This window comes from Siphateles boraxobius, unplaced genomic scaffold (assembly GCF_051911475.1).
Source record: "Siphateles boraxobius isolate OS27281-9 unplaced genomic scaffold, OSU_SipBor_1 130, whole genome shotgun sequence".
Taxonomy (NCBI): Eukaryota; Metazoa; Chordata; class Actinopteri; order Cypriniformes; family Leuciscidae; genus Siphateles; species Siphateles boraxobius.
This window is the reverse complement of record NW_027508734.1, coordinates 36,530,831-36,556,906: the sequence shown is the minus strand read 5'-3', so window position 1 is coordinate 36,556,906 and position 26,076 is coordinate 36,530,831. Positions and strand designations below refer to the sequence as shown.

At 40.0% G+C, this 26,076-nt stretch overlaps 2 long non-coding RNA genes across 2 annotated transcripts in view; one reads left to right on the top strand and one right to left on the bottom strand.

The window, feature by feature from the left end:
- Window positions 1-473: 473 nt before the first annotated feature.
- Window positions 474-26,076, bottom strand: part of LOC143737628 (uncharacterized) — a 113,635-nt gene continuing 88,032 nt past the window's right edge. Inside the window, exon 3 of the long non-coding RNA XR_013203685.1 lies at window positions 474-700. This is a non-coding gene — a long non-coding RNA (uncharacterized LOC143737628). The remainder of the gene's footprint in view (window positions 701-26,076) is intronic.
- On the top strand, window positions 1,447-3,803 carry LOC143736651 (uncharacterized). The gene is made up of 2 exons (XR_013203534.1): window positions 1,447-1,786; window positions 2,374-3,803. It is a non-coding gene; the product is annotated as an uncharacterized LOC143736651 (long non-coding RNA).

The window sequence follows — 26,076 nt, the reverse complement described above, 5'->3', positions numbered from 1 at the left end:
CCTCTAATACTATAGTGTACCAAATGAGAGGGTTCTCTGTATAGTTTGCAGCATTATTTGGGAGAATGTTTATCCATAAGAAGAAAAACTATCGGCATCGGCCGATATCATTCTGAATAATCGTCTATCGGTATCGGCTGAGAAATTTCATATTCTCTATATTCTCATATTCTCACATCTCTAATGTGAACGCACACACAGATTCCAGAAAATCACTGGCAGTGTGAATGAACCAAAATCAAACAAATCCCGGGACAAATTATCAGTGTAATTTCCGGAATCTCTGTGTGAAAGGGGCTAGTGTAGATGTCTAGAAACATGTAGTCTCTAAGCAGCTGCACAGCAGTCAGCACCTGCAAGGGACCTGCATTAACAGAGCTTGAAAGGACTAAAAGAAGCAAAATTATCAGATTATAATCAATCTTAAAGATACATTGTGGCACTACTACTTCATACATAATGTTGCCACTCACCACCCATACTGTACTTGCTCACGCAAGAGTAACTTCCCTTTCCTTTTTCTGCAAAGCCCCATGGGATACGTCAGCTATCAGAGATTGTGATGTCCTTGACAATCGTCCAGATGTCTTTGTGCTGTGATGATGGAGGATGAAGACTTGAGTCTCTCATGCTGATGGGTATCAGGCAGGCCTCTGAAGAGTCTGTGCTGTCAAGTGGTGGCTGAATGAAGAGGTGAGTGCTGGGAGCAGAGGAGAGACACGAGGCTCCATTATGGCAATAGTCTAGCTCGTCATCTCCAAGCTGTCCATATTTTAATACATTTAACATGCATATCCACATATTTACAACAATACTTCAGATAAATATGCATGTTTATAAAGTTGTATCAAATGAAACGAATATAATAGATGAACCCCTTTTTGTTTTGACTGAATACATTGAGTGAACCAATGTTCTTGAAATGCCCTGAATCCCGTCAGCACTCTTCACATGTGCTGGTTTACTTAAGCACACAGGACCAATCAAGCCACTGATTACTTAAATGGGCTAATTAAGGCTCATTAGACTCTAAGTCCTGACACCTGCATGCAGTACACTCTGCATGCGGACAGGGCCACCGCTTCGCTCCCGCAGCACGCAGCTCAGCTAGCTGTCAACACTGGCCCCAACTGTCCCAGTCATCGTTCGCTTTTGTTCCCTGCCCTTCTCACTCTCCCATAAGGAGCTCTCCAATTATGTGTGCAGACTGGGGACTTGTGGAGTGCCCCACTGAAACAGAAAGTGCACTGCTAAACAGGCTTTAGTGGAGACAGATTTCTGATGCTAACAACAGCATCGGAAAAAGAATAGGGGTGGGAATTGTGAAGATTTTGAGGCCCTGTTTACACGAGAACGATTCCGGGTGAAAACATAAAAATATTTTATCAGATGTGCCTTTCGTTTACACGGCGACGCGGTTTGGGGGCTTAAAAACGCAAAAAAGTGCACTGTAAACCCAGATTTTGTTTCTAATTAAACTTACGAGTGATCATTACTTATTCTCTTATGTTTTGTCAAAACCTGCTATCATTACTAAACAACATTAGTTGTTTGTACTATTTAGCTGAAAGATTAATTGCACTAATCATGTTTAGTAGAGATAACTTGGCATGTTTAGTTTCATAAGGAAGGGGAGGGGCTAATTCAAAAACCTGCCTGGTAACGTGAAAAGACCCGGCCGCGAGTCTAACGTGCGTCCAAGAGGCTCTACACCTGGCGGGACGAGCACAGGCCTCGGCAGCAGACGGTACCCTGACTAGGAAGCAACATTACTGCAATTGGAATGGTTAGTATTTAAAATAACTATTGTAGCCTAGTTATATTTGTGGGAATTTTTAATTCCCAAAAGCTTGCAGATAATTTGTTGACGCAACTTTTTTTCCCGTCTAATGTTACTGTTTGAACTTGTGCATGGTGTTAATACATGCTTATTGCTAACACTAGCTAACTAAGTTAATCAAAAAAGTGTCATCTGAATGTTTAAGTTAGCTTAGTGTTAACAGTCTAGGGATTGCTCACATACCGGCGAGTTTGCTCGACTGTATCATATATATAAATGTCATTTTACAAAATAGAAAAGCGATTCAACCGCTGTTGGGGCAAATGAGTGTAAATTAGCACTCGCTGTGGTGGTGTAAATAATAATGAATAATTATCGATTTTCAAATATTGCTCCTGTGAATACAGAACGGAATATTTTGTAGCCTTTTTTGCCGTCAATACTGCCGACGTTGTCTTTGCTGTAATCAAATTTGCTGTAATAATTTTTACCATTATTTATTTTTCACCATGACACTCTTATATTGATTAAAGTTGTTTTTCAAATGAGAAATATAATGTAATGATTGTGCTCTTCTGTTATTCTTTATTTAGGAATCTGATGTTGATGATTATTTTCGTGACCTTGACGTTGGGATACTTCTTATTGCGCGTGAAGGTGCTGTGCTCACGTCTTCCCAGCATCTCAGTCCAGCCTCGTTGAAAATCATCATTGAGGGAGAAGTTGTAATGGAGAACATTCAAGATCTGCCAAAAGCAATGTGCATTCTGTTTGGATGTATGCACTCCATCTTAACTACCCCAAGACCATGAAGCTCACATTTCAGTTCATCCAACAGGTATTGCTATTGTTAGGCCACACTGACCTAAAGCCAAAGATACAGACTTTGAAAAATCAGCTCGCAATGTAAAAAGAGAGGTCAAGTCTACTGTAAGAAGCTGTTGACTACATTTTTCTTTTTGCCACACTAGTAAAATACTTTCTTACCTGTGGGGTAAACCTTTTTATTTTCTGTAAAACTAGCGGACGAACAGACACACGTAAAATGCAGACACACACGTAGAACACCCACACACAACACACACAAACAACACTGACACACACTTTAATGCTGTAGGAATCATGCTGAAGGATGTGACTTGTGTGAAAATTTAAACTGAGAAGAGTTGTAGCAGAAAGACATAGGCCTAAGACATTATTGTTCCAGTTCTTCACCAGTCTATGTAGATTGTTCTGATATGATAGTCTGTTGGTTCATGCTCTGTCCTCCCTTCATTTAGCCAGATGAAACAGATCCTGTTTGTTTGCGTTTTCTTGTACATTTGAGTGGGTGTTTCTGGTAAATTTTATTTTGTTTATGGATTTACCACTCAGGGGACATCTATGGTTTTATCTTGTAAATTTGTGACACATACAACACCCACACACGGACAACACCCACACACACGGCAACACCGACACGGGCAACACACACGGACAACACCCACACACACGGCAACACGGGCAACACACACGGACAACACCAACACCCACGGCAACACATACACGGGCAACACACACGGACAACACCCACACACACGGCAACACAGACACAGGCAACACACACGGACAACACCCACACCCACGGCAACACACACACGGGCAACACACACGGACAACACCCACACACACGCTAACACACACGGACAACACCCACACACACACTGCAACACAGACACGGGCAACACACACACACACGGCAACACAGACACGGACAACACCCACACACACAAACAACACCCACACACACACAAGGCAACAGACACGGACAACACCCACACACACAAACAACACAGACACGGACAACACCCACACACACACAAACACATATACACCCACACACAATTGTTTCAATGATTTGAAATTACCTTTTTAAGATTCATCATTTTAGATTGGATAATTGATGTTTTGATTGTTGATGTTTACCTGATGTTTGGCTGTGTTTTGCCATTAAAAAATAAAATAAAATGCATGGAAGCATTAAGAGGTGTTTCTTTTTTTCCATCCAATTTAATTGAAAATGTTTTATAACATATTTTTGTTTTAAAAATCAAAAGCTAATTAAATTAGTGGAAAATACAGTAATTGTGTTAAATGATGAGTAGCAATAACAAGTCATAATAGCTAAACTTAAGGTTCCATGTTAATACAACTCAACATGTTTAGTTTCAGCTTGTGTAAAAAGTTAGGGTTCCATGTTAATACAACTCAACATGTTTAGTTTCAGCTTGTGTAAAAACTAAAGGTTCCATGTTAATACAACTCAACATGTTTAGTTTCAGCTTGTGTAAAAACTAAGGGTTCCATGTTAATACAACTCATACCACTTTAGTTTTTACACAAGCTGAAACTAAACATGTTGAGTTGTATTAACATGGAACCTTTAGTTTTTACACAAGCTGAAACTAAACATGTTAAGGCAACGGGTTTCCACGCGATTTGCGAGTAAAGTCAACTAATTCGGGTTAAGAGTGTGAAACCACCCTCCAGAGTGGAAATCTTAAAAACGCTCCACCGTCGCGTTCCCGTCTAAAGGGTAAAAACGCAAATCTGCTCTCGTCACATACGCGTTTACGTCACAGGCATGCGCCAGTACAGGAAAATAACAACCAACATGTCGGATTATTTCCACACGTCGGACCTTCAAGTTGCCCAAGCAGCTCTGATAAGCGTACAAGAGTCTTTTCAGCAGTTGTACAAAATATTCTCATATATTGGTGTTGTTGTGTGGCAGTGCTTCACATTTCCCCCTAGCCGTCTGGAGTGCATACTACATCGAATTGCACACACTTTTGCACACGGATTTCCCCCCCATAACGCTCGTCTAAACGCAGAATAAAAAGTGATAACGCAACGCCACTTTTGCGTTTTCTCTTCAGATCGTTTCCGTGTAAACATAGCCTAAGACAGATTCCACTGATAATTCTTGTAGTACTTTTAAAGGTTAAATTAAATTAGACTGCCAAATAATGAGATACTTTTTAACCTGTTAACCGTTTCCAGAGCGTCGGCGCACTGAAGCGGTTTTTTTTTTATTTAGTTCAAATTTACTATCAGATTTAATGTTATACCTTGACAAACTATACATCATTAAAAAGATATAATACTCAAGATTCAGTATTTGACCACTATTGTATTCTGAGAAACTTATAGTGACAGTTATGTCTTAATTTGTGTCAGGAGTTATGAAATGAAAAAATGAGTCGATACCTTTAATATGAATTATGAGCGTCAGCTGGTCCATTCATAAAAAACACTCCAAGCTGTCGTCATGACAGCGATTCACAAAACATCGTCCCTCAGGGCTTTAGCTCAAAAATGTGCAGACTTGGAGAAATATTGATATATTCTCATAGATTCACATCATATTTCTATAGACAGGAATAATATTTGTTGAATTTATACCCAAATGCGTCGATGTAATCATTATGATCGCTTCTTACTGAGATGTGCTGTGTTTTCAATTCATACCAATAGCCTGAGGGCGCTATATGCACAATAACACTCCATATATGGATCACGAAGAAGACCCATAGTCATGTGACATTCCAGGACGTCACTGATACAGAAAGTAGCTGACAGAGATCGCTGTAACATGCAGATAAAGATGTTTTGAAGACAATAAACATGATTGCAATGATATTTGAGTTACCTGTGTTCTTCAAGCCATGCCAGGTATTTCATAATAATAGATTATATTTATAATGTAATGCTAATCGATATAGATTTCATCATCGTGCAGAACACTATAAATAATACATTTTCTGTCGGATTTTTTTTTATCTGAAGCCAAATTAGATCACAGAAGATTATTTAAAACACTCGACTTGCGTTATAAAGTAAGTTTGGAGCACAAACATGGTTTTAATCTCATAAATGGTCGTGTATTGATGGTGTGCTAAGCTAACATGCTAGCTAGCCCAGGTGCACCTGCCACCAGCAGTTATTGTTTTATGATTTTTTTCTAAATAGGAATGCTTACTGAAATGTTTCAGTGCATTTGATACCAGTTTCAAATATTTAGTGAGAACTTTGATAAAAGAAATTAGGGTTTGAAACCCTATGAATAGCCTGTGAATAGCCAGTCGTTAGTAGCTATAATGCAGACAAAAGATATGCATATTTAGAGCCATAACCAGTCTGGAGAGGTGTAAATGTGTGCAGGGAGAGACTGACTCTGAATGGGGCTCGTTTGCACCACAAAATAATAGAGACAATAGACTGAATAGATGACTCAGAAGATGACTAAACATCAGTTTGCATTTTAGAGTCTAATCAAAATAAAGTAATTTGACATGATCTTGAAAAACATTTAACTAAATACAGAGTTTTAGACTTATCATTTTCAGATTTTAAATATAAAATGGTCACACATATGGCTTTAGCTGCAGTGCATTTCTAGATTCCTCCAGGGCCAACTTCAATTTTATTTTTATGAAGATGTTTCATAAAAGTAAATTTCTAATAACTTTACAAAACTTTGAAGCTATTTAAACATTTTTTTTTCATTATGACAATAATTATTTCTACATTTACAATAAACTACTAGGTGTCAGCTTTCAAATGAGATCATACTTGTGCTTTTAGTGCAAAGGGTTCATGAACTGTATCTGTTTAAGTTTGGGTATGCCATTTCTGGGGATTTTTCAAAAGTGGCCTTGAAGGTTAACAGGTTTTAATATATATATATATATATTTATTACTTTTTACATCTTTTTTTAAAAGCAACAAATTAAATAGGCTGTTTGGTGGTATCGGGTAGGTTTATTTGGGTTAAGGTGTAAGTTAAGTAACAACATTAGTTTAATAATGAACTGCACGTCAACAGCATTTGTTAAAGCTGCAGTCGCCAAGTTTGGCAGATTGAGTGGACTTAGGCAAAATTTTGAATGTTTACAACTCTCATGTCCCTCCCCCACTATCAACAAATACCCTCCCACCGAGTTCGTGCTCGTCAGTGCGTGTGCAACAGATTTTGAACGCGCGTCTCATCAGCATCCATCAACACCATGGAGTATTTGGAGCTAGTCAGATAGCACATACAATAACAGTAGCTTTACTACTGTTCTTCTCGTAAGAAAGGTAGAGTAGCATTGATTCTTCCAAAAAGCCGAACTTTTTCCCTTCATCTGGACATGTTTGTCCAACTAACGTTACCTTCACATGGATTTCAGTGCAAACAAAGCTAACGAACCGGCCCAACAAGTGCTAACATTAGCTATCCATACCAACACATTTGGGAAAACATACTTAGATTACTAACATAACACTAAGAAATAAAGTAACTGGTTGATCAAGCACAATTACCTGTCGAGAAGAAATGTTGCAAGCTCTGCATTCAGCTTGAACCCAATTTAATCACGTAAATCTCTCCACCTTTCAAATGCCGATCCGATGTTGATCCTGGTTCATTTACGGGCAAGGTCGCTTTCTTTCTTTACTTCTTTCTTTTCAGCAGGTGTTCTCTTTTCCTGTGTTGTTTTTGACCTCCTATCTCTTGAGGTGAACCGAGGAATTGGAATCTTTTCCGCCACCACCGTTCCTTAACTGCGCGAACTTCAGGCGTGTGCATGTGATTGTAACGTGCGTGAAGGGTGGCGTGTGCACGACATGTGACTGACAGTCAGATCTCAGGAGTGCCCCTGCGCTGATTGGACCTGATGATCCTGGAGCGGTGGATTTTTGCAAAACAAATAACACGCTCCAGGTGGAGTTAGAAGCTCGGGTTTTTTCCTAAAACCAATTTATTTATGTTGTTCTGAAGGATTATAGTGTCGATTTCACTGAATATGATCAAAAAATGTTGCTGACGGCAGCTTTAATCTTTGTTAATTTCAAAATTTACTAATACATTATTAAATCAAGAGTTGTATTTGTTAACATTAGTTAATGCACTGAACTAACACGAACAAACTATGAACAGCTGTACTTTTATTAACTAACGCTAATACAAATACAGTAACAAATGTATTACTCATGGTTAGTACATGTTCGTTAAAACATTAACTAATGTTAACAAATGTACGGAGCCCCTAAAGGGACCTTTGCAACAGTAAAAATATACAGACTTTCACTTGCTCACGAGAAAATATTGCATGCTCACGAGAAACTATTGCGTGCTCACGAGAAACTATTGCGTACTCACGAGAAACTATTGCGTGCTCACGAGAAACCATTGCGTGCTCACGAGAAACCATTGCGTGCTCACGAGAAACTATTGCGTGCTCACGAGAAACTATTGCGTGCTCACGAGAAACTATTGCGTACTCACGAGAAACTATTGCATGCTCACGAGAAACTATTGCGTGCTCACGAGAAACCATTGCGTGCTCACGAGAAACTATTGCGTGCTCACGAGAAACTATTGCGTGCTCACGAGAAACTATTGCATGTTCACGAGAAACTATTGCGTGCTCACGAGAAACTATTGCGTGCTCCCGAGAAAATATTGCGTGCTCACGAGAAACTATTGCGTGCTCACGAGAAAATATTGCGTGCTCACGAGAAACTATTGCATGTTCACGAGAAACTATTGCGTGCTCCCGAGAAAATATTGCGTGCTCACGAGAAACTATTGCGTGCTCACGAGAAAATATTGCGTGCTCACGAGAAACTATTGCGTGCTCACGAGAAACTATTGCGTGCTCACGAGAAACTATTGCGTGCTCCCGAGAAAATATTGCGTGCTCACGAGAAACTATTGCGTGCTCACGAGAAAATATTGCGTGCTCATGAGAAACTATTGCATGTTCACGAGAAACTATTGCGTGCTCACGAGAAACTATTGCGTGCTCACGAGAAACTATTGCGTGCTCACGAGAAACTATTGCGTGCTCACGAGAAACGTTGGCCTACTCACGAAAAACTATTGCGTGCTCACGAGAAACGTTCGCTTGCTCACGAGAAACTATTGCGTGCTCACCAGAAACTATCGCATTCTCACAAGAAACGAGAAACTATCTGTATATTTTTATTTTTGAAAAGGTCCCTTTAGGGGCTCCGTACAAATGAACCTTATTGTAAAGTGTTGCCGCATTTTTTTATGTGCTTTTTAATGGAACTTGGTGCACATTCTCGAACGTGAATTTATTCGTGTCTTCTTGGTTCCCGGCTGTACTAAAAAACATGTCTGACTTGTCTGTCACACTGATATATTTCATGCTCTGCCTGACTAAGTCACGTTGTACTTCATGACTTAAAGAACCTTGTCTTGGTGTTCACACGTAATGTTTTTTGCATCAGACATGTAGGCCAACTGCAAGAAATATTTCACTAAATGTCAAAGGACTTTTAATGAGTGTCTGCTAAATTTTGACCTTACAAAACTGGTTGAAACAGTAATGTGAACAAGAAGCATACACATTTCAAGTAGATCTGTTTCAAATATGTATGGCTCCTAGTACAAAAACTTTATAAGAGAACTTAAATGGCCTCTTGTCCCAGGAAAATGCAGTCCATTCCAACCTGCGTCCACTGGCATGCACACAAACACAGGCTCGATTTTCGAAAAATATTTTTTCAACAGTGCAAAAACAAATAAAATACGATATCTAAACCTTCAGCAATAAGGACAAACCTCGGAAAATGTTTATGAAAAATAATCACCAGGACAGCACACGCATGTAGTGTTTACACTGACGCCAGTGTCGCAGCTATCCCACATCTCCGACAAACACTGGGGAGGGGGAGGACGGCAAAACAGGAAATATCTTTTGCATATTATTTTAAGTAACTGTTCAAATTTCATTTCAGAATGGTAATCCACAAAACAAATATGTAGAGGCATATTTTAAAAAGGGAGGCTCTGCTTCAATTTCCTATTGTGGTGCAGAATGTGTGTTTACTCTTTGTGTCTGTTTGAATTGATTTGCACAGCTCGGCAGACATCGGCTGAATGCTGCGACCAAGAATCCATCATCTCATGTGATCTGATAGTTCTGCAGTATTAGATTGATTTTCCTCTCTCCTCTCATCTTTCCCTGTCTCTCGCTCTCTTTGTCTGCTTTCTTACCATTGGCGACGTTAACAAACATGCCAAGTTACCTGTCTCCCCATCTGCTGAGATAGAAACACAGTCCCTTCTGTCATGAACAACAGATTAAGATGTGAGAATAAGGCTAAATCGCTCACGGTTGTGGGTTATTCCTTGACACCAAACTTTACAGAGAGCAGATTTTTTACTCGCAGAACCTAAATGATCATCTTGGATTTATGTATTCATATTCCTGCTGGATTTGGCCTCGAACTGCTGTGAGAATAGGCTTAACTTTACAGAGCCATCTTAAGACTCTCGTCAACTCCTCAGAGCCATCGTGTGATCTCCATCTCTCTTTTTTCGCTCGAGCGAAGTTTAAAAACACCCGTCACAGATTCAAAGCGGGGACTCAGCAGTAGCCGGGCAGGCGATCACCTCTCTGGCACAACTGTAGGGAGAGGAGATGGAAAAGAGGAGATTTTTAAAAGCTCAAAGATCCTCTCATCACTCTTCTTTAACCGTCAGCGAAGGCAGCAGAGACTGTGCGCAGGTATAAGCCCCACTCCCGCGTACCTGAGACTTCTATTTTAAGCCCTCCCTTTCCGTACGGCATGTCAGACGAGCCCAAAATCCCTGCTAATACTAGTTACCTCTGAAACATAGATCTTACTGTTTGGCTTTTAGCTTTGACAAGTTATTTCCTACTCCCTTTGAAATAAAAAAGTGGAGTGTTCTGACACCGACTTTACGTTTTTGAGCTCATTAAAGCTGGGATCTGCCTCAATGCTACCTGGATTTTTTTACAGGCGCGATAAGCCAAATTAATATGAACTCGTCAGGGCCACTTAAAATGCTTCTTGTTATCCAAAGCCCTGAGCTCCTGCAACTTATCACACAACCACTGATATCCTTTAAACTAGCAAGGTGCAGCCCTTTAATTAAAACTAGTAACATTCCCTTGGAAGAGGAGGAAAGGAAATGTAGAGGGGTGGACTCCATAATTTATCACAGGCTGGAGTTAAAAGGAAATGATTTTGCGAACTAAAGCAATGGCTAATACCTCTTAAACTGACACGCGGCGAGCTTCTGCGTTCAAACGGGCCGGCAAAGAAACAAAGTCCCTGAGGATGTACATCATACGCTAAGCTGTGAAATACTACTTGTAGTATGTTCTCCGGCGCAACCCTTAAAACTGGCACCAAATGAAAATGGATGTGTGCTCTTCCTTTGTGCTATCGAGCCGAGAAATATATCTTTATAATATCCACCATATTTTACTGATAATAAAAAGCAAAGCGCCACATTGCCACCGGAACACTTAGCAAACGTAGAGTTGAGAGGCGGCCATAGAAAACAATGTAAATCAATCTGAGTAATATTGCTTTAAACTTAATGCAATATACTCACTGCAAGTATAGCCGTCCTAATGTGCATTTACATACTGGGGACACAGGCGTATACAGCGTATGAGTACATATCCCAAGACATACAGACATCCATAAACACACACAGTTGCTGGGACACACACTCGTACGCACTAGAAGTCTATTGAGTATTTTTTTCTTCTTTGCCAAGGCGCTCTGAGGATAATACAATTCTTTTTCTCTCTCTCTCTCTCTCTCTCTCTCTCTCTCTCTCTCTCTCTCGCTCTCTCTACTTTCTTTACAATACATCATTCAGTTCTGCCTTATGCCTGCATGAAATTCATTTTCTAATGGAAATATTTGTTTTGTAAATCAAATATGTATTATGCACAGAATGCAAAGCACAAATTAAATTATGTTAATGAAATGAAAGAGATATGAAATGCATATTTCATGGACAAAACATAACCCCAGCGAACAGCCATTTCTTGATAAAAATCTTTAAACACAATCTCATTCAGAGAAAGACATATTGCTAAGGCAGATAGCACCTCATTAAAATGGTCTCCTTTAATATCAGTGCTTAGTATATATAGGATTGTAAATAACCACTGGGGACGAGGAACCAATAATGAAATACTGTCTTTAATAGCTTGCCATTGATGTCAGCATAAAAAGTGCGTAGAGGAATATTGGAAATTGGGTGCGCACACACATAGAGTCAAAAGCTGTAAATGATTGCATATTTAAATAGAGCTGACTAAGGCAAAGATGATATAGATATAAGTAATAGGCAGAATATTATGCTGACCTCACATAATTTAACAATAAAAAAACACTGTTTTAAATTTTATATTGGTTACACTTAATGAATAATAGATTCATCGGCTGTTGTTTGGCACTGCCTGATCTTAATATTAATAATAGTATTAAAAAAAATGCCTGAAAGAAAAGAAATGGGCCTGCTCTGCACAGCGGACTGAACTAAACCGGCTTTTCAGCAGAAATAAACACGGCGATACATACCAAAAGTGAGAGCGAGAGAGATGCCCACAGCTTTGATTTGATGGTGGTGAGACTAGAGAGGGTGGGGTGCTTGACCTGGCTTATTCTGCTTAATGCTAAATATCTTAATTGCCCCACAATATGCAATTACCAACTGCTCCAAACAAAGCATGGATTAAAACCTAAATAATACCCAGCTGAGGTCTACTTTATTTTCTCTCAGCCTCTTGTCACATGATTGACAACACATACGTGAGTGCAATAAAGTCATTTGCATCCAAACTGCAGGTGCACTGGCTCCTGAATTCTGTGATTACTTCCTTTTAAATTGGAGTATTCTCTTAAGACTGCAATTATTTTTTTTACAGTAAAATCCTACAACTTAAAAAAATCTATTGGCAACCCCTTGAGAATATGATTAACAGTGTTGTCCATACTTACCCATGCCCTTGATTCAGTACTAAGTCCGTTTAATTATTAGTTTGTTTGGTTTTTGGTTATGTGACAATGCAGAGATTATGCCATCAGGATGGACATATCATAATCTTTTCAATTTTTGCTGAAATATGGGCAGATTTTTCCACCCCTTAAGCCGTCAAAGCCATCAAAAAGGTTTTATCCACAACAAATAATCTGATTAACAGATTTTAATTGTGTTTTCTATAATTGTTATTCTGCATTTATTTAGCTGGGAGCAGAGAGAGATTGGGCCAAGGGGAAATAGATAAATGGTGGGATGGAAAAAAAAAACAGAGGTGATGGCGGCTGAAGTCAGGCTGACGAAGGATGGAGACCTGTCGAAGGAGGTCACCACACACAATCTCATCACATCAGCCTCACATTACACACTTAATTTCCACCCTAGCAGCTTTGTTCCTCCATCTCTTTGTGTTTCTCCAGCCTTCCACACCTGACTTAAAACAGGCCATTCACCTGCTTGTAGAAAAACAATGGTATGTTTTTGTTAGCAAAGCTTACTAAACTGAACTAAATTTTATTTTTTATGGGAAAAAGTAGCCGTTCAAGTATTTTTTGATCTATTAAATTCATGACAATCTCATACCAACATTCTACAACAGCTAGCAATATAATACCTGACTGAGAAGTGAGGAATGCAATATATGTGAAAATAAACCTGCAGTGAAAATTCATTTGTTTGTTTCTAATTTTGACTATAAATCAGTGGTTCTCAAATGATTTTGCTTCAGGAAAATACTTTACATTAGACAAGTAATGGCCCAAAACAACAAAAATGTTGTTAAATTCAACATGAAACAAATTTGTATTGCCATGTACTGCACAGGCTTATAAACATGCTCAAAAAATAGACTTGCTATCAAAATTAGAAGTTTGTTTTACCAGATGGAAGAAACACACGGGCAACATATTTAATTATTCACCATTTTACCAAGCAGAAAGTTTGACTGGAAGTTGATAAACCAATTCAAATATACTAATTATGCATGATTATATAGTTAATTTCCAAATTCTCACTACAAATTTCAATACCACAGCAACAACAAATATGTTATGGAACTCACTCCTCCTTTACTTTAAATATGTTAAATATTAACATTATTAATTATATCATAATAATTTTAATATTTTAACAAACAAAACATATAATTCGTTTTTAATTATCAGTATTTTGTTCCATTTTATTACCAACCACTACTTTTGACATTGCTAGTTCTTAGAATTGTATGGTTTGCATGTAGCTTTTTTCCCCCTCCAGCCCGTGACTCGATCAAAACAAGCCTAAAGCATTTTTTTGTATCACAACCAACCAGTTGGGAACCACCGATGTAGAGTTTTACAGCAGCTGACAGAAAACATCTTTATTCTCTGTAGGATACAGTATCAGCCACAAGATGAAGCCTGATATTTTCAAATGTATTTGACTGTAATTTTCTAGGATACATATTGCACATAACAATATTTGTAGTAGACAGATATAGCTACAATTTAAGATATTTAGCACCCAAACTCCCAGAGTTGTTCACAGTTACACAAAAAGTGTTACAGCCACCTTCACAATTCCCTTACTATAGGAGTTTGCACTTCGCAGACAAGAGCCTTTTTGACCAGAATTAACCATCTTTGACAATCCGTGTGGCTTTTATTTATGTTTAGTCTTTTAAAATATAGCCTAGATACCTCTAAAGAGTTATGTAACATCCTGTGAGAACCATCAAAACTGTGCTGGCAGTTCTGTGCTTTAGGAAAGTGTGTGGGCCATATGAAATTATGAGTTAGACACATGCATCCTTGTATCATATGATAAAACCCCATTTTCTCCAAATGACCATATCTCACCCATGTTACATCCTCCCACCATACAAGCCCACCAGCTGCATGCTTCTACAGCTGACAACTTTTACAACAACCATCATGCTCCATATCCTGTCCCATTCTCTCTCACACTCTCTCTTTGCATCTGAGGAATTCCCATAAAAAGCAGCAGATTGTGATGACTGGACACACTGTGTGAGGTACAGGAGCGCAGAATAGCACAACATACCAATAATCCTCCTTTAAAGTCTAAATATGGCACTTGAAGAGTTAGATGCAAAAGTTGAAATGGGATCACAGAGAGGCAATTAACACCGTTCTTCAAATCTCCTTTAGGCTGTGGAACAGGGGAGAAGAAGAGTATAGGAGAGCAATGCAGAATATGGTGGCAGAAAAAGGTGACCTTGTTAGGTAATTAACATCTCTCTCCAAGTTTAATTAGAAAGGCTACACCAATTCAAAATAAGAATAAAAGGAGTGCAGCAATCAAAAATGAAGACAGAGAAACACTAGTGTCTGTATATAAAATGCTCATTTGATTGTATAAAAGCATTAAAAATGCACCTGTTCGTGGATAAATTGCTTCACTCACTAGAAATCCTCAGGGGCCGAGTGCTTTTCAAAATAGCATCAAGTGTTAAGATGCTATTTACACGCGTTGATACATAGAATGCAAAGCCGGGGAAAAAAGAAAAAGACAGCAAATTATTTTTGCATGTCTCAGTCCTCTTGTTAAGATTCAAAACAATGCTTCAAAACTTTCCTGATTTGGGGCTCTGGGTCTCTGTTGGCCCGTTCTTTCCCTGCCAAAGCCTGCCTTAACCCCCTTTAGTGTTTATCTCCTCCCGCTCATAATAACTTTGAAGGAAGATGTTTTTGTTTTAAGTCCCAGAGCCGTTATTGGCATCCGGTCCAAAAATAAAAGCGCATTCTCGTCGGAGGCTGACTGACGGGTGGTTGACAGTCCGCGTAGATGAGCCGTATATTCATCAGATGTTTAATTGAGACAGGGTGCGGAGGTCGCCAAGTTAATGTAGCAGGGACGATGCGGGATTTATAATGATGATTGATGGTGTGACGGCACCGGTCTGACTATGAGCGCTCTGCGCTGGTGGGTCCGACATTGTGGATGGACCGGAAAGATGTTTCTAACGAGGGCTGGATCCTATGTACTTCCTCCTGCCAGTCAGCTCAACTTGTCTGACATGACAGGTTTGACATCAGGATCGGCACAGACACACAACCATGCCTGTCGAATCAGACAGTGCACAACGCAAACTGTGGAAAGTGGATTTTTGAGGTTTAACAGGCCTCTGTGCTTATGAGGACATCATATCCGATAAATGATGGAATACAGAAAGTTTGCATGTTATATATACATACATATATATATATATATATATATGAGCAATATCACACTCGTAGCAGTGCGATACGGCTGTAGGCTACATCAGCTGTGATTCGGCCATGGGTAATCACAGCGTGCTGATATAGCCATATCGCACAACTACGAGTGTGATATTGCATTTATAAAACAGTTTGACGGCACACGTGAGTAAATAAATAAGAAACAACAATGGAGTGTCTTTAAAACCCCTCTTTTGTGCAGAACTAATTTCTAAAATTCAATGGATTCCAAGAAAACTAAGATTCTAAAACGTCCCTTTAGAAATAGCAACAAAGGAACGTTGAGTCGCTTCATTGATGCTTGTTGTATTATGTCGAGTACAGTATTATGGTATTATGAGAGAGATCAACTAAATGAGTGTATTACCTGCATCTGATATAGCATTCATTCTTTAGGTCGATGTCCATAATACAAAAAAAATCTGTTTGAATGTCCGCTGAGGAAAGCGATATGTTTGTCTTTATCCTTCCCATGACAGCGCTAAAACTACTTGTTCTGACTCAATCATAAATGCAGTCTTTGCTGCCATCTAATGGCGTAATAATGTGACTTTCACTGAAGTCCATATCACGGCCCTTTCTCCATACCAAATACGGCATATTATTGATATAGAATAATATTTATTGAACAACCATATTTAAATGAAAAATCGCCATTATAAAAGACAATAGGAAATAAACACCTTGTACAGGATTTAAATGAAAAATCACCTAAATATAAAATCGATTTGCTCTGGAACAAGTCATATATTAATAAGACCAAAGATTGGCCGTTTGATATACCTCAAATTAATTATATATCATGTTTAACCACTTTCTACATAAGAGCCAGCAGCAAATTCCCGAAGGACTGGCCGAGATGACGCTGTTCTCTGTGGGTAGCCTACTTGAGCACTGAACGGCCGGCCTGGAGCTCTGCGAAAGTCTCAACAAATCGTACAATAGGCACTATGATTATATATTAGTCACAAATTTGAGGTCTAAATAACTACATTCTCGTCTAAAAAAAACCTCTTAAAACTACATTTCATGACACAACAACAGTAGTATTTTTTTGGTGGATTTGCTCGACCGCCATACAGTCGCCGCAAGTGGATTAATACAAACGGAGAAACGGTTAGAGTGCTGTTACTGCGCAAATATAGCACAGCTGGAAAAGGCTCTCAGCCAAGAACCAGAGAGAGCCGCGTGTATATATATATATATATATATATATTTATATATTTATATATATTTTTTTCAAACAATCCAAGATGGCTGACTTCCTGTTGGGCACAGCTAATGAAAGTTATTAGGAAGTATCGTTGGCATGTTGAGGACAATGTCCCTACCAAAATTTGTGAATATCAGACAAAATCTGTGGCAACCAGAGTGATAAATAAATTTGGAAATGTTAGGGGGGAACTATGGAATCCACTGGCCACACCCAAACCTAGTGACCATAGAATTGCTAAATGTTGCTAAGCTCGTATGAGTGACAAAATATTGTGAGTTTTCATGCATTCCAAAGGGACCAAATATGCATTTTAGAACTAGATGGCGCTGTGGAGCCAATGAGGCATGTCTCTCGAGAATTGCAGTATCAAATCATAAGATGTCCTAAGACAAATGTATCTGTTAACTTTCAGTTTTTTAGCCGTGGAAAGACCATTGAAACAGTGCAGGAAAATGTAAAAATCACACATTCCGTCCAAAATGGCTGACTTCCTGTTGGGTGGAGTCAGATAAAACCAAGTCAACTTTGTCCTGTATGATGTCATCAATGACCATACCAAATTTCGTGCACATCGGAATAACTTTTTCCTGACCACACCCTGCATTTGGGGGCGCTATAGAGCCCCCCGACCACACCTAAGCCCAAGCACTGCATAACTTTTACATTTTTTGCAGGTCTGATGTGTCTGCAAAGTTTTATGAAAACTTTCAAAAACAAGTGAGTTCTCTGCAGGTGAGAAATTCCTGCACCTTCGGTGCTCTGGCCCTAAAAATGCAAACTTTCATGATCACAAGAGGGTTTTTTTTTAAAATGGAGACAGAAATATACAAATCTAAAATGATAAGACTGTGAACAGCACAATCATGGCGAAAAACAGATTGGTCGTGTCGGCACTTGTCCCTCATAAAGTAAGCCGTGCGGCAGGTACATTGATGTGGAGGGGCTTGTAATTGCCTACAAGTGATGCACTAATAACGTGACAGTAACCTCTCAAGAGGGCTTTTTTCAAAAAAAGGAGGGAAAAAAGAAGGGAAAAATGAGAGGGGAGAGGGGGAAAAACAGACTGTCATTGAAAAGACGAGAGACGAACAAAACCACTCCACCTTGCAGGAGTTTGGGGTCCGATTGGCGGCGCTTCATCCAGCAGCAATTATATCGACTAATTAGAATTGGACCATTTCTTGTTTGAAGTATAAAGAAATGACAAAGGAGGGCACGTGAAAAGCTATAATTCAGAACGAAACAGCATTAAAAATCCAGCCTAATCCCGCGCTAGCATGTGCCTCTACGATAACATAGAGTGTAGACTATGTCCTCGATTCTTTCTCTTTCTCACTCCCCCCTTTTTTTTCCTTTTTCGCCTTTTTTATTTTATACCATCTGGCCCTCTCATCTCTGACATAAAAAAAGAAAACTAATTCATGTTCGGAGTCATCCCCATGATGAATAGTGTAGGTCCAGGTGCTATGAGTGTAAAAAAGGAAAGCGGAGGGAAAGAGAAGGAGGGTAGAGGAGGAGAGAGAATTATATATGTATATCATCTCCCATTGTACACACGGGTGATTTTAAACTGCGTTCATGATTAAAGCGAGGGCTTACGCTACAGTATATTCCTCACCGCAAAGTGATCGTAATTAGATATTTAATCTGTAATCCAAAATAGCTCGTGTTACCAAAGACAAAAAAACGGTGGAAGATGAAGGGATGGGTAAGACATGATAGAGGGAGGCAGAAAAAAGTGCCCTTTTTTTCTATCATATGAAGGTCACAATACGATGTGATTGTTTGCCTCAGTGGAGGTGAATTATGTCACCCAGACAAGCTTTTAACCCATGTTACCTTCATTCTCTCTCTCTCTCGCTCGCTCTCTCCCTCTCTCTTCTTTAAACAGTTTTCTATTGAAGAGGATTCAATCACCATAATGAATCTGAGGCCAGGCAGCAATCTTCTCCACAGAAAGAAATTCTAAAAGGTTATAGAATTTGTAAAATGAACAGCGCGGAGGAAGTAAATGGCAGTGTGCGCACGTGTGTGTGTGTGTGTGTGAATGTATGTACACAAGGCATATATATATATATATATATATATATATATATGTGTGAGGGGTGAGGGAATCAATTATTGTAGGACACAAGGCAGTCATAATATTTAGCGGCTCTCATTCACTCTGCTCAGGTAAGCTCAAACTGCTTATACAGGAAGTGAGGTTTATTTTTAGGAAGAGTGTGTGTGTGTGTGTGTGTGTGTGTATGCCACGCCCGGCAGGCAGAAGGAGGCTGGCACTGAAGCGTATGAGGGAGGCGCCCCTGACTGAGTCTCATAATCATATGCTAGATTAGGTTAAGTGGTGCACAAACCCGTCAGTAATTCAGCCCACTGTCTCCCAGGGAAACTGATTCACTCCTCCCTCTCCTCCATCATCCGAACGCCACGAGACACACACACACACGGTAAACGCTTAGCCGGAACGGGTATGTATAGGGCATGAACGATCCCCCATATGTAATCAATGCGCCCGTCGGTCTTCCGTCTGAGCTTCGTCATGTATGAAATGACTCCATCTTGGAATATTTCGAAGGCCGGGTTGGATTGATTGATTTGTGTTATTCTGAGTGGAGTGTTCGCTTACTCCATCTTCACCCAAAAGCCTGTGGCACCTAATGTTCCGGTACCGCCGACGATCCACCGATGGGCCCGTCGTTAACGTCCACGACAAATGACGAGGGAACAGCACGGCATCAGATAGTAGCCCGGCGAAAGGAGGGGTCGAGGAGGAAGACACCTATCCTCCATGTTCCTACATAATGAACTCTTAAAGAAGGCTGCCGGCTGTGCGGAGAGCCGCAGGAGCCTGGAGCTCATCAGTGTCAGTCCTGAAAAGGTTCCAGAATGAATGAGTGCAAGGAATCAAAGGGAGATTACACGTCTGACCATGTATCATCCTCGATATATTGAACAGCGCCATTGTGTAGATAGAGCGCTTATAAAAAGTGGTATTGTGCCGGCCTGAAAGACTGTGTGGGCTCTCTGCATGACTAATCTGTCTCCTCCCATTATTTTATTCAATCTTCGCTGACTTTATGCCTTTGACATTTTTGCTACACTCAGTAAGTTTGAGTTGAATGGACAATTTTAAAGATTTTTTAAAGGCATTTGCCAAGGCGGCCCTTGCGCACAGGGAACAAAAAAAGAGGCTATCTCTTTGTTTCAATGCATAATTTATTACTAAAAATGGTCTTTTGACTAATTCCAGCGGGCAGGGTGAGAGTCAGAACATGTTCTTTTCCACTCAAAGCTGAAAGGCGCATTGGATTTTTCAAGTGAAAACATTTGATAATGCCTCGCTAAGAGATGTCTCTCTCTCTCTCTTAGCTCCTCCGTTTAACTCTTTCACGTACGTGCAAACAAAACACACAAGTCTAAATGAATAGCGGTTCGGGGTCTGCTATAGATGCAATGCTATTTATATTCCTAACCAAACTGCTAAGAAAACAATTCAGAGTCAATGAGCTGTTTTTGCATTCATAAGCATAACTGATGTGCTCTGAGAGATTTATACAAAATCGCACAAAACACGCACGCACGCACGCACATACGCACGCACCTAAGGGCTGTGAAAAAGAAAAAAGAAAAGCAATTCGACTTGTGGTATTCTGCCAAAAAAGTACAGACACACAAGCACATACGATGCAAATACTACCTCAAAAGCAATTTGTACGTACACACGTATGCGACAACCACAGCAACAGGCTGATAAAACAGAATAGGATGGTCACTGGCATTAAGAGATTAGCTTAAGTCCAAAAGCAATCAGCATCTGAATATTTGATTATTAATCTGTCCTGTTAAATTGATTATGGTAATGCTGAGGACAGGTGGGATCGGGAACAGCACCTGGCCACATATGGTGGCCGCGCACACACACACACACTCCTGCTACAGTACGTTCAGCCACAGCCGTCATTACACCACATCAAATGTGTGGACTCATATCTTTCTCTCTCTCTCTCTCTCTCTCTCTCTCTCTCTCTCTCTCTCTCTCTCTCTCTCTCTCTCTCTCTCACACACACACACACAGGTGAGAGCTCCCTTCAGGCCGCAGGGCATGGTGTACTTGCAGCCGTGAAATCAGGTTACAGAGAGTGAATGAGCTGAGTGTGGCTGTCAAACACAGCAAAACACACAAGAGACAAGTGACTTACAGAGGAAACATTTATGAATGGGACGGTAATAATGTGGAGGAAGTAATAATATAACACAAACGGTGTCCTAAACAAACATCAAAGCACAGTAAATGTGCCACTGAAAGAAAAACGATGGCAACAAAAGACTATATAGTGGCTTTTGAATGTGGCTTCAATGAGTTACAGAGATTAGGGTTGTTAGACTATCAGCAAACATCCTTCCTCATTTAAAATGGTCTACAGATATATCGTAAAGATGCATATTTGGTCATTTTTTGTTTATGTTGCACTGGCCGATATGACAGTTGTCTTGGTCTTGGGCTGACACCTAGCGTTGTGAATGTAGCATCATGCTTCCAATGACAATATAGAAATGCTCTCTTTGCAGTGAGCCATAATTAATTTATTCAGTTAGTGGAACTGTCCACAAACAAGCGTGATTACAGAGATAAACCAAGCTGGTCATGTGATTTCAACATGTCAGCGCCCATGAGGTGACCCACTCAATGTGGTGACTCACTAAATTTTTTCTTTTCTTCTTTGTGTAAAAATAATTACTGAGTGCACCTTGAAATCAAATCTGTGACACTGTGTTAACTGCCACTAGGTGATAAAAATATGACCATGTAAAAGATAAAAAGGTAAACAGCTCTTTCAGATTTTTGAGCAAAGTGGACTTTTAATGTACCCTCTAGAAAAGGAGACAATTGTATAATTTGAAAATTTAAAAAATAATTATGTCTTTAATAAATGTACTATTTCTTTCTTGCTGTGGAAGAACATTCACATGTCTAAATCTGGTCCATCCAATTGAGTCACACCTTCTGTAGAACATTTGCTTTATATAGAAAATCATCTACCAACCCTCATGTCACTCAAAACTTGTTTTTTTTATCAAAATGTAAAAGCTGCTCTTTATCTTACATCAAAAATCCATAGTGATCACTGGTGCATTACAAAAATAAATAAATAAATAAACAAATAAATAAATGCATTTCAATCTCAAAAACTGAAATAATAATAATAACCTATAAGTGTTTACACATATGAATATGATGGTTCCAATGGAAAAAAGGTTTATTTTCTATAACAATATATTTGCAAACAGGTCTGCCCTGTATCTAAACCTCTCTGTCATGTCTATGATTCCATATTTTCACTCTGCAAATGAAGATACTGTTGGCCAATCCATCCACATGCACATGCGGTGTGTGTGTGTGTGTGTGTGTGTGTGTGTGTGTGTGTGTGTGTGTGTGTGTGTGTGTGTGTGTGTGTGTGTGTGTGTGTGTGTGTGTGTGTTTGTGTGTGTGTGTGTGTGTGTGTGTGAGCAGCAGGTGGAGTTCTGAGTTGATGAGCTTGTCATAGCTGATTATGTCACTGTGAGGCAAGCCTTCAAAACTGACGGCAGAGCTACAAGAGCTCTTACACGTCTGTCAACACACAGTGGAGACGGGCTGTTTCAACAATCTCTCACACACAGAGGCTCATGGGGAAATCTATATCTTCCCTGTGAGGCAGTACAGGGCAGTTAGAGTGGTACAGTGCTGCAGGATTTCAGGAATGAGTGGAGTCTGTTTAAAGGCACGGGCGAGCGCTCTTAAACATGAGCACAGAGGAGTAGCTAATCGCCCTGTGATCTTTTAAACACGCTATGCTATGTTCAACGGCATCTTGAGAACTCATTTAAGGCCTCGGAGGAGAGCAGGAGGGGCGAATGTGCTGAAATTACCCGCCGCTAAACTGCTAAAGTCAGGCTAAAGCGCTGATTTATTCAACAGAGACAAAAGACCAAGGGAGGGTTTTAAGAGATTCATATCACTGCCAGAGTCTCCTCCAAGGAGCTTTGTGTGGAAGTGTGAGTGTATGTGTGGTTTGACTGGTCTTTTTTTTTACATAACTGAAAGCATGCAAGATAAACTGTATTTAATGTGTAGAAGTAGAAATGTGTGTATGTGTGTCTGTGTGCACTTCTGACTGTCAACTATCAAAGCCAACAAAATGACCAACAGGAACCAGTCATTTAGCAAATGCTTGTATCCAGAGCGATGTGCAATGCACATTTTCATTGTTAACCTCATCAACAAAATTACTGTTAATGTTTGGTGGCAAAAAAAAGTGCCATGCTCATTTGATGAGAAAATGGTAACAGTGTAATAAATTGCACAAACAATGTTTTTAGAAAACAATTGTAGAAAGAATTTATATTAAAATACTGTATATACACACACACACACACACACAAATAGTAGCACAAATATTATAAATATTGAAATGAATGAACATGACATCATAATATAGTGATTACATTAATGACATTTTCACCAGAATAAAATGAAACATATGGACCCTTTTCACCTTTTCACGGACTGTGATGACACCATTTCACAGTTATCAATATCGCAAATCTAGTAAAGCTTTTAATAGCTTTTAAAAAGTATTTAAAAACTTTTTAGAAAAGTAAAGCTTTTCTAAAAGCTTTTTAGTAAAGCTTTTTTATATATATATACATATTTCGTTATTTTTATTAATACACATTTATAGCGCAATACTTTATGTTATATTACCTTGGAAGTTCATTACAAAAATGGCAAGTGTATTTATAATACAACGATTGAGGGAGTGATGGCAAATTTGATATCTTTCTCTCTTCTCTCTATATTTTTTCCCTCTGGATAGTCATGGAAAAGCTATCACAGATTTTTTCTTTTGCGTTTAGAGCAAATGCTACAATAAAAATTATATTTGCTGTCATCTTCCATTCACCTCTGAGAACCTCGAAAATGTGAAAAGAGTCCATTACAGGAACAGCCTACATGTAACACACTGATGTTTAATGCCTTCGCATGAAAGTGATAGTCCACTGATGTTTGGATCTACAACCTTTAGTGGCCTACACCATTTAATCACTATGGTAAACACAACTATCAGGCCTCACTAGAGCTGCTCTCTAAAAACTCTTTTGAAAATGTCCCAGTACCTTCTTCTCTCCACCAACCCAGTCCCCCGCCCCCCACACCCCACCCCCCTCAGTGAACGCACATGCTCTCCAAAGCCTCTCCCCAACATTTGGGTTATTATTACTATTATCATTATTATTTTGGAAAAGCAGCGCTGTGAGCGTATTGCGTCAGGGCCCTGTAAACAAATCTATTATTGGTGATGAATTGTATAATAACACGGGCATAATGTGTTTTTCTCACACTGGAGTGTTTTGAGGTGCTGAACTGGAAAAAGTCCCCCGTCTGTAAAATTTGAATAAACGCACAGAAGACAGGAGAATATCATCAGCTTTTCTATGGCATTGCCTTGTGTGAATTTGCTTTGGTTAACAGAAGGTCTGACCACTTGCATATTACATATATACAAAGGTAAGAAAAAAATAATATTTTGTAAAAATGTTTGGGGGGACTACACTAAAATTCAAAAGTTTGGGGTTGGTAAAAGTTTTATTTTTTGTTTTTGTTTTTTAAAGACATCTCTTATGCTTCAGTGTCAAAGTCATGATCCATCAGAAATCATTCTAATATGCTAATTTACTGCTCAGGAAACATTTACTATTATTATTACCATCAATGTTGGAAACAGATATGCTGCTTAGTATTTTTTTGTGGAAACTGATATTTTTGTTTAGGATTATTTGATGAATAGAAAGTTAAAACATAGCATTTATTTGAAATGAATATAATTATTTTGTAACATTATAGAAGTCTTTACTGTCACTTTTGATCAATTTAATGTGCCCTTGCTGAATAGTAGTATTAATTTCTATACATTCTATAAAGTGGTGCCAGTATGACATCACTTTCTAGGCCAAAACAAGGAATTCGTCCTGAAGTCAATGGGCTTTTTGAATGGGGTTTTGGTTAAATGGCTAAAATAAGGTCTGTGGTGAGGACAAGCTCAAGACACTTTCACGTTTTGTTCTACGACATAAAATGCATCATTTTATCGGCTCAGGAACAGTCACTAGAACAGAAATAGTCACAAGGACAGACACAAACACAGAAACAAACACTGGCGCTGGCTCTGGAACAGACATTGGCTCCAGCTCTGGAACAGGCCTTGGCTCTGCCTCCGGCTCTGGAACAGGCCTTGGCTCTGCCTCCGGCTCTGGAACAGGCCTTGGCTCTGCCTCCGGCTCTGGAACAGGCCTTGGCTCTGCCTCCGGCTCTGGAAAAGGCACTGGCTCTGCCTCCGGCTCTGGAACAGGCACTGGCTCTGCCTCCGGCTCTGGAACAGCAGACACTGGCTCCGGCTCTGGAACGGGCACTGGCTCTGCCTCAGGCTCTGGAACGGGCACTGGCTCTGCCTCAGGCTCTGGAACGGGCACTGGCTCTGCCTCAGGCTCTGGAACGAGCACTGGCTCTGCCTCAGGCTCTGGAACGAGCACTGGCTCTGCCTCAGGCTCTGGAACGGGCACTGGCTCTGCCTCAGGCTCTGGAACGGGCACTGGCTCTGCCTCAGGCTCTGGAATGGGCACTGGCTCTGCCTCAGGCTCTGGAACGGGCACTGGTTCTGCCTCAGGCTCTGGAACGGGCACAGGCTCTGCCTCAGTCTCTGGAACGGGCACAGGCTCTGCCCCCGGCTCTGGAACGGACACTGGCTCCGGCCCTGGAACAGACACTGGTTCCGGCCCTGGAACAGGAGAAACTGGCTCCGGCCCTGGAACAGGAGAAACTGGCTCCGGCCCTGGAACAGCAAACACGGGAATGTCCAGGATCCGAGCCAGACGCTTCAGATAGTCCAGGTCCATGAAGGCAGACGGCACTGACTCTGCCTCCGTCTCTGGAACGGGTACTGGCTCTGGAACGGGC